Source organism: Ornithodoros turicata, chromosome 4, assembly GCF_037126465.1.
Source record: "Ornithodoros turicata isolate Travis chromosome 4, ASM3712646v1, whole genome shotgun sequence".
Lineage (NCBI taxonomy): Eukaryota > Metazoa > Arthropoda > Arachnida > Ixodida > Argasidae > Ornithodoros > Ornithodoros turicata.
The window spans coordinates 44,414,522-44,431,891 of NC_088204.1; the positions used below are offsets into that span (position 1 = coordinate 44,414,522).

The following is a 17,370-nucleotide window of genomic DNA, read 5'->3' on the forward strand; positions in this document are numbered from 1 at the left end:
TGCTGTTTCTAGGATGACTTTTTCATAAAATCCCTGTACATCCTTCCCTGTAGGTCTGTTTCACCAAGGTTAAAATGACCTGTTCCCCAGCGTGGTCATGGTGGCCTAGTTTGTTGGCCACAGCTTCCTTACCCCTTCTGTTCCCATGTATTTTGTTGTTATAACTTCTGTCATGTCTGTGTTACGTGTTATATTGCTGCTATGAGCTATCCGTGTGTATGTCTGTTGTTCTTCCTAAGCTTTTTTATCTTCAAGCTTTATCCACCACCTTGACTGCTGTTGTAACATATGCTGTTAGCATCTGTGGTATTCATTTCAAGGTGGCTCCTATCAATTGATTGTTAGCATGTTCACCTACTGACCCAATTATCATGGGTTCAGACCCGACACAGATAGTAGCAACTTCATGATAGGGTACAAGCTGTTTAGGCTCACCACCCACATGGATAGTAAAACACATCAAGAGGCAATATTAATCTGTGGGTAGACAAATATGCTGTAACTCTGTCACACTTGCCTCACAACGGTCAGAATGTAATTCATATTAACTTAAATGGACGTCATAGCTTTCCTTTTTGTAATCACTAGATCACCAGAGCTATTAACAATTTTGTGTAAATATAATACACTTGTACTACGGCATACCATGTAGATCCCAAGGTTGTATCAAGTTCTTCTCTAGCTGGGGTGGAGCAGTGGACGGGCGAAAGAGGCATGTAAAGCATATCTGTTGGCATCAGTTCCTCAAATGCTGGTGCACCTATATGCTGCATGGAAGCCTGTCCTGCAGAGACCTCCACGCTTTCAATGTTGCTGTCTTCTGGACACCAAGTTGCTAGTTCAGATGATGTCAACAGAAGGGAGCTGGAAGGGGGAAGGCTCATGCCTGTCTGGCTTTCCCTACTTTGCATGTGGAACCCAGTTTGAGTGCCTGCAAACCAAATTGGTAGTAGGCTACGTGTGTAAAAGGTCTGTTCCCTGTAAATGATATTATAATATTACCAAGCGTGGATGTCGGAATAGCTGTTTGTGTTTGCTTGTCCTGAACCCTTTCCGCTACAGATTGTGGCTTGTGCGGTACTAATGTGTAATGGAACCCATATTGGCTGACTATCTGGTAGGGCACAAATGGTTCAAGGGGCAGTCCATCCAGCACTAGCACTGAAGAAATAGAGCAATACCAACATGACACATACAAAAAATGCAGAAAGGCAATTATACAATACAGCTATGAAAAAACAATATGGGATATAATGTGATTACTGCTCTCCTGTGTTTACAAGGAGGAGCTATGAATCTCAAGAGTAATTGCCTATGCATTCATTTTAACCACCATGGATTTTATCGAGAGTGAGCATAAATGAATTGGGCATGTACCATTTTCCGGACCCGCTGATGACATGGATTGTTGTAGGCTGAAACATTCACCCGCATCGCTTGCTGATTCCATCCTTTCCACGTCTACAATACAAACACATTATCACACCTATCACTGTAACAGGCTGGTACAGGACAAGTACGACAAAAACATCTTAAACTGGAACAGATAGGCGGGAGCATGAGTGTGCAGCAATGCCTAATAAGAGCTTTCTACGGAACGTACCACTTGCACTGGCTTCAGTGAAGCTGGTGGACTGGACCTGTAAACGAAACTATTTACTTGTGGTTCCAATTCATAAGTCAACATCCCATAAGATATGTAATAGATTGGTTTTCACAAATCTGCCTAGAAAAACCATTCCTTGTACAGATACCTCTTATGAAAATGGACTCGTATTGTTCCATACCCCACATTACCAGAAGCAATGGGGTAGAGTATCGCCCATGGCGACAAACTCCCCATTCACAATCTCAAAATAAAGTTGTCACTTGTTTTTCGAACATGCAACCTGTATTTCCAGCATGCATTAATGCAGTAGAGAAAATGAAACCTCACGCGCAAATTTGCTCGCTGAATGGGAGCCCACAAATGGACAAAGTACCGTTCGTGTTCGTGTATGACGCGCGGCTAAATGAAAACGTGCATACGCCCCTTCATTATATATGTTCTCATAATAATCCATCCCATCGGTAAGCGACATTTCCAGCAAGCACTACGAGAATGGCAATCTCAGCTCATGGGTTTCCCTTGCAAAACCGACATTGCTTAGTTTTAGGGATCGAACTTCGCCGGCTCCCTGCTAGAAATGGTCCCATTGAAGATTTCCCGAAAAACTCATTGAATTCAATTGGACGTCTTTCAGACAAACACCATTAAAAAAACCCTGAAATTCCAAATCCCAATAGATGATTTGGAACAAATATTATATTGGACACAACTGGTGTTTTAATTGGTCTCAATGAAAATTCTCTGTAAAAATCAATGGGGCCCAATTCGAGACACATTGAATAGAACCCATGCAAACTCATTCGAGGTCAGCCTTGCGTCCCATTGAGCCAACGTGCTGCACTAAGGAATTTCCCACTGAAGTCAGCCTGATATTCTCCCTGCCAATGCACTTTTTTAATGAGTAGTAACATTCAAAACCGTTGCTCCTAATGAAAGTTACGTTGAAGAATCAAACAAGCTGTGGCTGCAAAAAGAAATACACCCTGTGTGGTTTCTTCGTGAAAATTTATTGTTCACATAACAATACAGTAGGTGTGAAAATATGACAAATAGCAAGACAAAAAACGAAAAGTTATTTCAAATGACTTGCACATGTGTGAGTATTCATGGAACTGAGAAACCACACGAAACAATAAATAGCAGGAACAAATACTCAATTCAGCACTCACGTGTCTTTGAAGGCGTACCGTTCATCACCGACACACACTACCGTAATCCATGGAGGCTCGTTCTCGCAACGTCCAAACAACGAACAGCGCACAACGCCAGGAGGAAAAATTTCTTAAAGCACTGAGTTCTTCGACGACCATGTTCTTCACTGTCTTGTGCAGCTGCCGCCTCACGATTTACAGTCTAGCCTGCCGTTCTTGAGCGAAAATTAACACATCTCCAACTTGGGCGAGACTGCGTTCCCACGACGTGGTGATAGCCACATCGCGACAAAGACTCCCTTGCCTGCCGCCTCGTACAGGCTCAACCTGCACGAAATACCATTTCAGATACACTTCATATAATACTTCAAATACCATTTCAAATGACGTTGCTATAATGTCAGAAGGCAACAACGCATATTACATACCGTTTCACACAGCGCGGTTGGTAACAGTCACTAAAACACTCCACTTCATCTTGCTATCTTTCCGTCAGCGCTCATAATGCCTGCAGGGGTAAAGGCATACAAAGAACAGGAACACCTTACACGTCAACTACGTACCTTAAAACGGCAAAAGCTCACAAAGATAAAGGGCGAATTGATGCAGATGCGCGACCGCCATCCTCACACTTCGACGATTCATAAGAGCTGACTATTCCGCTGGCGACTGGCGGACGCTTCCACTTCTGTGCAGTGCAATATTGCATGAATTGCAACACAATAGCTTCAAGCAGGAGGCGCAACAGTAAGTTATACCACGGATCCTGTACCTTTGAGGGAATATTCAGAAACATTCGAAATCACGCGAACTATTTTGGAGCGCGGATGGGGAAACGTGCTACGGCGCCGAAAAGGTAGCATCTCATTCCTTCAGTTGGGAATGATCGTGTCTCATTCGTTCACATTGGGCCAATTCATTCAATTGGCTTCGCATTCCTTGTATTGGTGGAGTATCTCATCAAATCAATTGGAAGTCAGCGTTTCTCATTGATGCTCATTAGACCAATTCCTTGAATTGGTTCTTTATTCCCTGTGCGCAGCCTTCGCCACACAACATGGTAGAACACGTCGCGAAGGCCGCTCCCCTGCAAAACTCCCAATTCTCTCAATGAGAAATACTCCTCTTATGCACATTGAATGAATTGGTCGTCTGATTTCACATTGAATCTCATTGGAACTGCGCGAGAATTCATTGAGATCATGCCCTTTATTTCCAGCAGGGCTGTGCCAATGCCGAGAAAAGCGTGTAAACTGCGTTGCAGGCACGCTTTTCAGGGCTAGATCCTATCAATTATTATGTCCTTTTGCGGGGTCCCATTTGACATATACGAGAACTGTGACCCACCTCAGCAGACCGCGGCCGAGTTGGTTCCGGAAATATTGTGGGCACGGCGTCAGCCTTCAGCCGCTTTCGTTTCGGAACTCCAAGTCGGATTTGTAGAACATCCGTTTCCATGTACGCATCCTCCGCAAAGTGTGAAGAACAAACGCGGGACACATGTATTTCTCCTTGTACGTCAGGATGTCTGCTGGCGACTACTGCCTCCCATTTTCGCTTCGTATCACTGTCCCTCGGCTTGTGGAATGTCACTTCTGGGTTAGAGCCCGAAGTGTTCGTACACCCAGGAACGTAACACCGTGTTTCACGCGACATGGTCGCGTCAGAACTCGCAATCACAAGCGGAAGTCGGCGTATTTATCGATGACTTTTCGCGAGGTAAATGGCGACGATGGCGACTCAAACCCGAAGCAGACGAGCTCGGAGACTGTCGTCTGCGCAGCCCTCCCATTCGTGCGGCTGCGTTACGTCATCATGATGTTACTATCGCTGGGCTTCCTTAGCTTCAGAGGCGGCGGGAATATTTAAAATTCGTTTACTCAATATGTACGGCGTTCTCGAAAGAGAAATTTGGCCAAGTAGATTGTGAAATGATACCGAACATTATGGTATGGGTCTCATACACACGTTCCCGGATGCGATAGTCCCTTTAATAAAGCGTTCAGCTACTTCGCCGCTACGAGCTACGATCCGCCGCGCCACCTGCAAGGCCATCTGTGTTATCGCGTTTATTGTTTACGTCGTGGGTGGTCATGTTGGTTGCGCGAAGCAGAAACGAGAAAGTATAAGTGAATGACATGTTCGCGGCTGTTGTGTCGATTATTCGAGAGACCTACATATGCCCGGTGTAGTTTTGGTGTTCGGGGATGCAAAAATCATGTTCGTTCACCATCGGCGGCGGGCGTTTTCTACCACAAGGTTCTACAGGAGAGTGCGCGAAAACGAATGTGGTTCGAAACACTCGGCTATTAGATGTAGCAGTCGTGTCGTGTGTGCTGAGCTCATTTTGCTGCCGATGACTACGAAGATGCCGTAGAAGGCGAATTGCGAAGACGTCCGAAGCACACTGATGTTCAGTAACTAGTGATTTTGCTTCACCGAGGTGACGAGTTCAACACAACGTCTTAGGTATGTACAGGCGCCACACATGTATAAATTATAATATAGCGATGACGTATTCCATTTAACTTATGTTATCCTACTTGTCCCGTACTCAACATTGTCAACATCAACAAATTTAATTTTAGGGGCCTTCCAGTGTTGAAGTGGCGCAAGACTGATTCGTGTGTGTGTGATCCAGGCACTCAAGTTGACATGACAGAAATAGCTGAAAGCAGGTATGCAAAGTCTACAGATGGAAGCACTAGATTTGTTACGTGTTGCAGACTTTGTGACATTTTTTGGAGTCTTTGGACAGGTGCAGAACATTAGTATGACGTCAACAATAGGAGAAGAAACCGATGAGAGCTACTACCTAGGTAGGGTACAAGAATACTTCCTGTTGAGATGTAGTTATGACTAAGGAACGCTAATTAATTTTCTAGAGATGCATCCTCTACACTTGAATGCCCAATGAAACAGCAAAAGTTCATTGTCTTTGAAGCCCCACTACTGGAATTGTTCAATGTGTGTCAGAGCTGCAGTGAGCCATGCAAGGTTACCACGTTATATTGGTCCTAAATTTGCAGAGTTCCCCTATCTCGGACGCAATTGCGTCCGAGATAGGGGAACTCTGCTCTGCTCTGCTCTGCTCTTATTGCTCTTCCGATCCCACCTTCTCAGAGGTTAATATGGTTCACCATACACTGCATGGGCACTGCCTTTTTCTACTCATGCTTTCGGTTTCTTGTTCTGTTGAATAAATCTTCACTTGAGTTTGCAGCCATCACGCTGGCTACTGTGTTTGCCCCTCATCTATATTGATGTGCTATAACGGTATAGCACATTAACATGCCAACAACCTACGAACAACAAGCAAACAACCTTGCCTAGTCCTACTTTTGGATGGAAACTACACGATGTGGTAACATCCACATATATAAAGTTTTAGTCGACGGAGACTTGTTGTGAAGGATAGATGCTGTTTTTGAACAACCTTCATTGTACATTTCTTTTGTCTCACTTAGCATGCCTGAAGAAATGTTCTCATCTTCATCAAGATGACAGGTCATTGTTTGATCTGCAGCATTATTGTTCCTGTAATCTTTTCACCAAGAGAGAATACAACAGTGAACAAATGGTAAAATATAACTAGCTTGTTAAATTCAAAAGCGAAAGAAGAAACTGTTTATACTTCTCTTGTTTATTTTGTTGCAGGTTTTACAGCTCTATCAAGTACGTCGAAACATTAGAGGGCAGGAAGCCCTACTCTGTTTCCTAAATCTCTGGACAATGAAAAAGAAAGATATAGTTTGAGTTGTGACAAAATGTTGCTTCTGCTCTTATATTATATTTCAATTAAATGTTACGATGCATTTGTCATGCACACTGAAGCCAGTTGCAGTTTACGGGGCTGTTAAAAGTACTTTAAAAAAAGTACATCTCAATTACAGTAACAGAGAACTTATGCAATAAATTATTTAGCCATTTTGGAGTATTATGAACACCAATGGTGCATGGTTAACTTTGAACCCAGATCAAGGGTTAATAATACCTGAAGTCAGCCCTCAAGTCCTCCTTTACAAATGTTAGTTGGCGATGAGATAATGAATCAGTTACAAGTACTCCGTTTAGCAAAACAGAGTTAATTAAGTGTAAATCCCAATCTTGGTTCAAATATTAATTGACATTTGGAAACGTGGTCGCTAAGAAGTATACTAAATGTTCTGAACACAGTTCAGCTGAATGACACTGACTAAAATTATCTTACTTACTCCTCATATATACAATTGAGACATGAGTATAACCTACAAACACATCTATGCCCACAGGTTACTCAACCCTCCAGGAAAAAACTAGTAATTATACTAATATGCTATGACAGCAAAGAAAAAGCAATGAGAAAAACTTGCAGCAAGCAAGAAATGAAAATATGCTGCCATCAACATTTCTACAAGTCTCCGCACTGAGGGGAAAGCATCCCTAATAGCATGCACGACGCAGATCGAGATCCAGTGGAGTACTTTCTATTGTATTTTCTCGGAGCACCCCATATCCTTCTTGTGAATGGCCGACAGGTGGTATAACGAAATTTCCTGCACAAATAAGGGTTTTACGTCCAGTTTGCCGTTCAAGTAGCGCGTAAAGACCACACGGCGCTGCCGTGTATGTTGCCATGCTCTTCGGTTTCTCGGATGTATGTAAAAGACACTTGCAGTACTTCGGTGTCAAGGCACAGTATTTCGAAATATTCGTTAGTTCTGATGCAGTTGTCTGTCTGCTTTTCACACGCATTCTCTACCTCCCGGAAGCAAAACCCGTAGTATCCATCCGTAGTATCCGTCGGTTTGCATTTCACACATGAACACCTGCACGACGAAAAAACAACGCTTGTTTCGGCTTACACAAGTGCTTCTCCCTGATACATGGAAATTTCACAAAGCAGTCCATGTTCACGGCACGGTGAGCTACTGCTGAGGACGAATGTGACTCCGATTAATTTCTGGACGAGGAATCTTCTGCTGCGAAGAACACACTTTCCAGCACGCCAACGCACGAACAGCAGTTCTGTGTGAGCGACAGTTATCGAATGTGGAATTCCAGCGCACTCATGTTCAAGAGGCTCGACATTCTCGACGTAGAAAGTGGTCACAAATGCCCACTGCCATTTTCGTTTTCGACGGATTAGCGCCCGGAAGTGCGCGTATTACATGCGTCCTCGACAGACGGCGCGGGGTCATGCAATTGTTGACAGACTGCTCAGTTTCCTACTAGGTCCCTGGACATGTAATCATGGAAAATTCGATTACAGAAAAACTACAGCGATTTCAGCGGAGTTCTTTGACATTTAACTTTTGAAGGTTCAAGCTTTTCGCTGAACATAAGTTTCGATAGGTTTATATTCACTTTTCGGTCCCTTTAAGTAGTAGTAGTAGTTTTAAGTAGTTAACTACAGTAGTTAGGTTACTGAAGACGCCAACTACTTCCGATTGTTCCGCAAGCTTTACGGCACGATTATGCTTCCGACTTTTACCTTGAGCTACTTGTTTGATGAGAACGGAGGTGCAGAGCAATTGTGTCGTGCATGTCACTCTTAAAAATAAGGTCGGTACGCTTACTAACTAAAAACTAAGCACTTACTTGTCACACCAGCCACTAAGATCTTAGTAACGGTAGGTAGTAAAAGTGGCGGTAGTAACATTTACTAACTGAAGAGGCTAGTAAAGAGCACTACCTCCATCAGTCGGTCTTAGCTGATAGCACTGACTGGGGCTAGTAAAAGCGCGACCTTCACCTAGTGAAAATAACAAAGTGTACACTGGTAAAAAAAAGAAAAGAAAAAAGCATACACGGCTTGCGCATAATTTCGGAAAAAGGGAATGCTAAATTTTTTCAGCGCCAATGTATATATACTTGTGCATAGAAGTAGTCACAAACATACGAAGATTTGTCACCTCTACATGAGTGTGTGGGGGGGGGGGAGGGGGGGTACGCGGGGGAGACTGCGCCTACACAAACTCACATTCCCAAAGCATGGGTGCGAACGCAGAAGGGCAGCTCATCCTAGCAGACTGCCATTTGTTGGAGAACAGATACTGATATAATGCATCCCAACTTCTCAGATTACGAAGCCGCCACCAGCCGCGAAGCGACTTCTTGGGTGTGGACGCGCGCATACGGTTGTCCCAGGAGTAAATAATACGCTACCGTAGGTCTCTCCCGTATTGAATAAAATGCTACTCTACTAACACGTGTGTTTTTAAATCAAATGACCGTTTAACTCGGATAATATTGCCTACATCACAAATTAACGGGCACAAAATAACATGTAGGAAACATAAGTATCGATCTAGTAACAGCTACTAAGCAAAACTTTCTGGCTAGTAACGGCAGCATTTACTGCTTCCCACAACTATTAGCTAGTACTCAGCTAGTGACCAACTAGTAACGCACTTCGTGGGTAGTAACTGCAGTCGTTACTACCTTTTTACTAGCCATTTTTCTAAGTGTACTAAATGTTCACTTTTAATGCTTGTCTAGGGAAGCCCCATTTGCTGTGAAATAATTCTGCAACTTAGTTTATCGCGTAGGCACAGAAAGAATCTCGCCACAAGCTTTGTATTTGACGATCGTAGCAATGGCTTGAGCCAAAGTTTATGATTGCTTGTGATTCATATTTAGGTGTCCAAGAATGCTACAAGGGATTGGTGTTGGTGGACAACGTTAAGTAGTTATAGATGTAGTTAAACTACATTGCAGTAGTTAAAAAAGTAGTTTTAACTAGTCCCCTGAAAAGTAGTTGAACTACTAGTTAAACTACTCAATCACAAAGCAGTTAGTAGTTATAGTTAAACTACTCTAGAAGTAGTTAGTGGCCATCACTGGTCGACGCAGAACCTGAGTGTTCCGTCCCTCTTCTTCACTAGTACCACCGGCGATGCCCACGGACTGGTCGACGGCTGGATAATGTCATCTCTTAGCATCTCTTCTACTTGCGTTCGGATCGTTTCTCGCTCTTTGCAGGAGACCCGGTACGGCATGCGGTGAATTGGACGGGCCTTTTCGTCGACGATGATGCAGCGCTTCGCAATGGGCGTTTGTCTTACTTTCGACGATGCAGCGAAGCAGTCACTGAAATCGTTGAGCATCTGGAGAAGGGTTTGCTTTTGAGTTGTATTGAGTTGAGGGTTTACGTCGAAATGTTCGGCCTCGTGCTCCGTGGTGACCGCGATGCGAGCAGTGTCCATCAGGCAAACGTCCGTGGTGGAGTATTGGTCTACGATGACGGCTATCTTCGTGCCGTTCGCCAGGTGTTGTGGCTCCGGGCGAAAATTTGTGACCAGGAGTTCGAATATTCCGTTTCTTACGGGCACAATTCCTCTTGCTATCCCAATTCCTCGTTCGAGGAGAAGTTGCGTGTTGCCTTCAGCCAACAAACAGCCAGTCGGTGCTCTCTCGCACGTAGCGGTCACAAGGACTGACGACAAGGGAGGCAGGTTGACGTGCTGAGTCGTCACGGCGGTTACGTCCGTGTTTGCGCGTTTCTCCGGGGTTATTCGTGCCCACCACTTGTCTTCTGCTGTTTCCGGCGTTTTAAAAGAGATAACTCCATTTGTGAAGTCGATGATTGCTTCGTTTTCGACTAGAAAGTCCATTCCGAGTATTACATCCCGTGCGCAGTTCGGCAAGACGGCAAAGCTGACGACGTACTGGATGTCACGCACTTGTATGACTGCCGTGCATCGACCAGTCGGTGTTACGACGTGTCCACCAGCAGTGCCGATGTTAGGCTCATCCCACTTCGTTTGCACCTTGCGAAGCTTCTTAGCCAACCTACCACTTATAACAGAGTCGTCGGCTCCGGTATCGATTAACGCAATCACCTTGTTCGGGTCACCAGTTGTGGCTTGTCGCGGAGAGAAGTAGACAGGCAGACAGCAAGGAGGCAACTGAATGAGACTGCACTCGGCTCGCTAAGAACTCGAGCCCGTGAGCGCGCGTCAGCGTTTATTTTTGGCGCGTATCTTCCGGTGGCGCCGACCTGCAGCCGCAACAGGGCTCCCCCCCCCCCTCCTCAGAGCGGAGGCGAGGTGGGGCTGTGGACACGCAGCTTAGCTGCCCAAGTAACTTTGCGACGAGGCTTCGGAGGAGGTAAGGCGGGGTAAGAGTCCTCGCCAAGAGCGGGTGGGGGAGCGGGGGCGACGGCTTCAAGGTAGGCCTGCTTGAGGCGGTCCAGCGAGACGACTTGGCGCTGGCCCGCGATGTCGATTGTGAAGGTCTTGCTGTTCCGGGAGATAACACGGTAGGGGCCATTGTAGTGTGGCGAGAGCGGCTTCCGCACAGCATCATGGCGCATGAACACGTGGGTGCTCGTGTTGAGGTCGGGGTGGAGGAAAACTTTGGATGAGGACGGCGACCTGAAGGGAACCGGCGCCAGGCCACAAAAGAAACGCCGGAGCTGCTGGACGTACTCGGCCTGGGGAAGAGAACGTACGCCGTCGGTATCGCTCCGAAAGTCGCCAGGAAGACGCAGTGTCGTCCCGTAAACAAGCTCGGCTGCGGTGCAGGAGAGGTCCTCCTTGAAGGCCGAACGGATGCCCAGCTTGACAACAGGCAAGTGATCCACCCAGCTGGTTTGGGCCTCGCGAGCGATGAGCGAAGCTTTCAGCTGACGATGAAAGCGCTCGACGAGGCCGTTGGAGGAAGGGTGGTATGCCGTGGTGCTGATATGGTGAACACCGAGGAGAGCCATCAGGTTCTTGAAAAGGGCACTCTGGAATTGTCGGCCCTGGTCTGTGGTGATGCGCGTGGGACAGCCGTAACGGGCGATCCAAGTTGAAACAAGGGCGCGGGCTACGGTAACCGCCGTGATGTCACTGATGGGGACGGCCTCGGGCTAGCGGGTGTAACGGTCGACAATGGTTAGTAAGTAGCGTTGGTCTCGGGACGGTGGTAAAGGGCCCACAAGGTCGACGTGGATGTGACGGAAGCGACCGTCGGGTGGGGGGAAGTGGCCAGGAGGGGTCTTAGTATGGCGAGTGACTTTGCTCTTCTGGCAGGCAGTGCAAGATCTTGTCCAGCGCCGGACATCGGTGTTTATACCAGGCCAGACAGGCCGGTTATACCAGGCCGGTTTGCTGGTGGCCAATACTTTGAGGAGCGTGAGATGTCCTCTAAGATCGGCGGTCATTTCGCGGGCGTAAACAGGAACTGCCGGTCGTGCGGTAAAATACCCGTTCGCAGGCTACGGGAAGGAGGTGTTTGCGAGTGAAGATCTACAACTAAATAACCGTGCGCATTCTCCGTCGCCTGGTTATATGCCTCGAGAAAATAGGAGAGCCCCTGTTTCCCGAATTCTTGACGTCCGAAGGTTTCGATCTGTTGTACAGACCGAGCGTTCCAGAACAATACGATATAACTGGCGTTCAGCGATATCGTTCGAAAAGCGGCGTTGTGATAGAACAAGGCTTGTGTTATCAGGATCATGGACGCATTCTTATAGTGGCTACCCCACGTGCAAACAGCAATTCTACCTCCGATAGAACCCCCTTTTCCGTGATTTGGTCGTCAATAACTATGAGAGTGGCTTATTGTTCATCCCAATCTGCGGGTATCCTGTCCATAAACTCCACGCCGTCGAAATCCTTTTCCCATCCAGCTGCATACTTTCGTAGGTAGAGTATCTTCTGCGGTGGAATGCTAAATAACTAAGGGTGTCTCATTATATTCTGCGTGAGCACCGTCTTGCCACACATGGACGCGCCGGACATGAGAATTCGAGCGGGGTGCTGGAACTGCATGCGCATCGTGGAGTAACTTGAGCAGACTGTGTAGCGAGGTGTGATGCATCTTTATTTTCATTCACAGCTCCTAGCGCGGTTGATGATCGTCTCCAGGACTCTTATTTCTTCCTGACATAGTTCATGAAGCTCGCGCAGTGATTGCTCCCTGTAAGCCGACAGGTACTCGTCCAAGATTTCGCGTATGATGTCCCGCAACTTGTTTGCGGTGAAACGGGAGCGCAATATAAGGAAGCACATCTCGACGAAGTTCTTTTGCTCGTGTGACGCCTCAAAGCGGAACCGCGCGGAGTTGATGCACCTGAGTCGCGCCATCTGGCGGCACGAGGTAAGTTTGGATGTATGAGATAAAGCCGCAGCAGGGTCGCTGCCGTGGGCGCCATCTGGTGGGCGCTAACGAAGGCCATGTTCAGCGGGCTTAGTCAGCCAATCAGTGTGCTTAGAAGGTCTGGAAAATGTGGTGGTGGTGGTGGTGGTGATGGTGGTGAAAATGTGGAGAGTGATCAGTAGGCTTAGAATGGACCAATCAGCGGAGCCGGTTAATTAGCATAAAGAAGCGGGGCTGTGCTCAGCAATACGTCTGCACCAATCAGCGTGAAGTGGGCGGAGCCGAGTAATTAGCATAAAGGGGCGGAGCTACAGTCAACCAATCAATGATGAGTAGGCTTAGCACGGGCCATTCAGCGTGAACTGGGGGAGCCAAGCCAACTAATTAGCATAAAGGAGCGGTTCTGCGGTCAGCCAATCAAAGATCAGTAGGCTTAGCATGGGCCAATCAACGTGAAGTGGGCGGAGCTAATGGCGGCCAATTAGATGGCTTTGGGTTTGGCTTTCGAACTGGATTGGGTTGGATTAGAACTAGATTATGGCTTAGAATTGGATTGGATTGGAATTGGATTAGAGAGAACTCTTGGCTATAAGACATATATTTATACTATAATATGCCCAATTTTTCTTAGATTTTTCACTCATTTGAAAGGTGCCCTTAGCGACGCCCAAAGTGGGACGAAATAATCCGGCGAAGGGGTCCGTTTGACTGGTCAAATGCGCGACGAGCGGGAATATTTTAACCTTGGCACATTATTTGAACTCTGCTCTCTCGTTCTGCACCACAAACACCTGTCCAGCTGCAATATTCTGCCCACTAGTCTACTTACTTCCCGGTAGGGTTTACATCATTGTTACAAACTTTGACCCCGCGTAAATCTTGAGCAGGCAAATATTTTGGAGTAAATCTCGGAGACGTGCCTTTTCCTGTCGTAAGGAATGCTTGGTAATTTTATGAACCAAAACTGCGGGGGGTCAAGCGCACCCATTGGATCATTTCGCCTGGAATGACCCACCTTCCTCCTTCCCTATCGCGTCGAGAAAGCTGACACTACGAGGAGCCACCACCCTATATCCAGCCGGTGTCCGACAGCAGCGGGTTCTCTCCCTAAACAGCTTCTGCAAAAAGCCTGTACTCCCAAAATAGCCCTTCGGACTTGGGTTATCCCGCAAGCCTATTATCCCTTCACAAAGGCCTAAGTCAGTGGTTGAGGGGTGAGAGGAACGTTTACCGGAAGGTCGTATCTAGTCTTATCTCCTACGAAGCAAGGAAGCAATAAGCTTTCCGAGATCGTGCAACGCGACGATCGGAGTACTTTACACAGAGTCAGTACCACAGTACGTGCCACATGTAATGTTAGCGAGATCTAAAAAAGTAAGTTTGATCACGATCCCTGTCTCTTTTGTTTTGTTTCTTTCTCTTCTTGCCATAAAAAATTACTTGTCCGACGCATGAAACATAATAATAATTGGGTGTTCTGCGTCGCGAGACAACTGAGATCATGAGCGACGCCACAGCGGTCGGCCTGTAGATTGCTTTTGCCCGCCTGAAGGTTCTTTAACGTGCAATGAAAGCTCATCACACGGCGCCCCGCATTTAACGTCCCTCGCGGAAGATAGCGTGTCTAAGCAACTTGTACCCTGCCACCAAGTTGCTGGCGCTCCCGGCCGGGTTCGAATCCGTGATCTCGGGATCAGAAGGCGAACACGCTAACGACTGAGTCACCAAGGTCGCCACATGAAACAAGGGACATACTCAATTTCGATACTCTATTCAATGAGAAAATGCCACAATAAGTGTGAAATTATACATACATACATACATCTGCTTTATCACTCAGAAAAATGTGTTGCACGTCGTAGCTCGAAAGCGATTACCCGTCCTTTTGGTGTTTTCTCTCACTGTTGTTTCGGGTACCTATTGTTTTGTTTGTTATGTTGCTGCCTTCATCATCTGAAGTATTGAGGAGGTAGCGAGTCTTCCTTGTTTCGTAGCTTGGTACATTTTGAAGGTGGACGACAATTTGCACGCCTGTTTCTGTGTCACCTTTTAGCTATAACCTTCTAAGCGGGGAATCTACTTTGTAATAAAGCGTGGTCAACCCTACGTGCGCTTTCTACTTGTGCCAAAAAATTACAGGACGGTTATATTAGTGTAACGCGAAGTTCAGCGTCAGTGTGCGTGTGGTGAAATGGCCGCCTGAAAGTGAAAAACGATACAGAATAACATTTTCACTCGGCGTGTTTCCCTATTATGTTAACTGAAAACAAATGTCGTTGATCATACATTTTTCGTGACGCGCTTTCCTTCTTTTATGCTTTTGACATTGTTACTGAAACACTCTGTGTGAGCTCATGGTCTCGCGAGTTTACGTGCTTTTTTTTATTATGCGTGTCTGCTTTGTGTACTGACTTGTAGGCTTTTATCAAGCTGTTGTCAGGCACCAGGTCAAATAAATTACAATTACAATCACAATCACAATATGTATCTGCCATTCGCATTTTGTGTCCAAAATAAAAATGAAATAAAAATCAAGTTGTTGTTAAAAGAATGACACGAGAATGAGAAACACGGTTGCAAAAAAAAGGCAAACGGTCGGTTACAGTGACTGACAGGAAGTTCCCGAGTTCAATTGCATGAAATCATACCCTATAATTGAAAAAAAGAAAGAAAAATGAACGGTACTGGCGGAAGCCATGGCAGTGTTGTTTTGTCAGCTGACGGGGAAGGTCAAAGCAGGTTAGACAGCGGATAACCCATTACATTACACGTATAGATTTGTTGAATTTATATCGTATTTATAACTGAAAAAAAAAAGAAAAGAAGAAGACAACGAAAAGTGCACATAACAGTTGTAACAGAAAACGTCTTCTTTTGGTATTTGCCTGCGACACCTCTCGGGGAAGGCTGGGACTTACAAACCCTTGTTACCAACTTACGCGTAAATCTCGCTTGCCACAGCACATCGGTACCGGTTTCGGGCGGTGAGTGGGTAGCTTCTAGGCATTCGGGCTTCCCTTGATACACTCCGATTACGGTGAAAATTTCAGGATTTGTTGTGTGCATAATTGTGTCTCTTCAGTAGTGATTTTGCTTTCAGACAAGCAATAGGACGATCCCAAATGACAAGTTGAAAATCCCGTTTTTCAGTTTTTCTAAAGAGCGTTTATAAATTACCTACGTCAAATATCAATAATACTGGGCTGTGGCGCACTTTGTGTATCCCAGGACACCACGCTGCAAAAACTACATAGCGCTACTTCTTTTTTCTTCACGTAAAACCTTGACAAAGACTAGCAAAAAATGAGAATATGGTCATGTTCCTCGCTTTATAGTAGAACAGCTGAGCGATGTATAAGAAAAAGAGCGCTGTAGCGCATTTGTATAGAAAAAAATGCTTTCCTACGATACCAATACTTCCAACGTCAAACAAATAGGAGCGGCGCAATCTCTTTGCAAACATGGCAGTTTTCACAAGGGGAGTAGGACCGAGCTTTAAATAGCTATCCGTTTCGAAAGCCGTTGCGTTTCGTATTGACAAGACGTTTAAACGCTTCGCCTTGACATAACGTTCAACCGCTTTATTTTAGCAAAATGCGTAAACGTTTCACATTAACGACACGTTTAAACGTTTCGCAATAACAAAACGTTTAAACGTTTCATAAAGAACTTTTTCCAGACTATATGTGAATCTAAACGGCATATAATACGTTCAACCGGAAACGTTTTAAACGAAAGTCGGAAAAACGTGTTAGATCCCGAGCCCCAGTTGTTAAGTAACTTAATAAAAGTATCTGAGTACGTGTACTTAGATACTTTTTGTGTATCTTAAGGAAATATTAGATATATTTTCAAACACGCCTTGATTACTTTTTTCAGTAACTTTGTATCTGTCTTTTTGCGAGTATTTTTTGAGTAAAAACGACGAAACACCGTCGCCAAGCAGGAGGTGGCGCGAAGGGCACGCCGACACTAGGCATCCTCCATGCGCGTGAGAAGCTGAAGCAACCCGTCGAGGCTCACTAGCCGACACCAGGCACGAGCTCCACTCCTCCTCACCTTTGCTACACGTGCTCCCGCCCTCACACTCGCACGCGACATATCCTTGTTCCTCGCCACTCTCTTGTGATGAATGCGCAGAGTGAACCAATTGTGTGATTTTCAAACAAGTGCGCGAGTACAGGCACTGTTGAGGCGTTGAGGCACTTTATACTTCAGTGGTGTGGGTGTGTTTGCGGAGCGTAGATAGTGATGTGCGGCACATTTTTTGCTTGTGTTATGTACTGTATTCATTGTATACATTTCATATAATTTACCCACCAGAACCGCAGTCTCACAGAGAACTAGTCGGGGCATAAGATATTCAGCCCATGGATCTGATGCCCATGCGAAACTCGGTGAGATTTTTTGGCAATTGAAATGCTTATTTGCTGCTCAGTGAGCCAATTTTTGTCCCTGTCTCGGTTACCCCCAGTTTAGGCGTTCCTTTCGATGTTTTGCCTGCAATTATGTACGATTACCCAAGGAGTGATGTCTCTGCGG

At 45.9% G+C, this 17,370-nt stretch overlaps 1 long non-coding RNA gene across 1 annotated transcript; it reads right to left on the bottom strand.

Annotated features, from left to right (window-relative positions):
* Positions 1 to 1,075: 1,075 nt before the first annotated feature.
* On the bottom strand, positions 1,076 to 1,685 carry LOC135393077 (uncharacterized). The gene is made up of 3 exons (XR_010422432.1): positions 1,604 to 1,685; positions 1,378 to 1,461; positions 1,076 to 1,161 (listed from the first exon to the last, which is right to left on the bottom strand). It is a non-coding gene; the product is annotated as an uncharacterized LOC135393077 (long non-coding RNA).
* Positions 1,686 to 17,370: the final 15,685 nt, after the last annotated feature.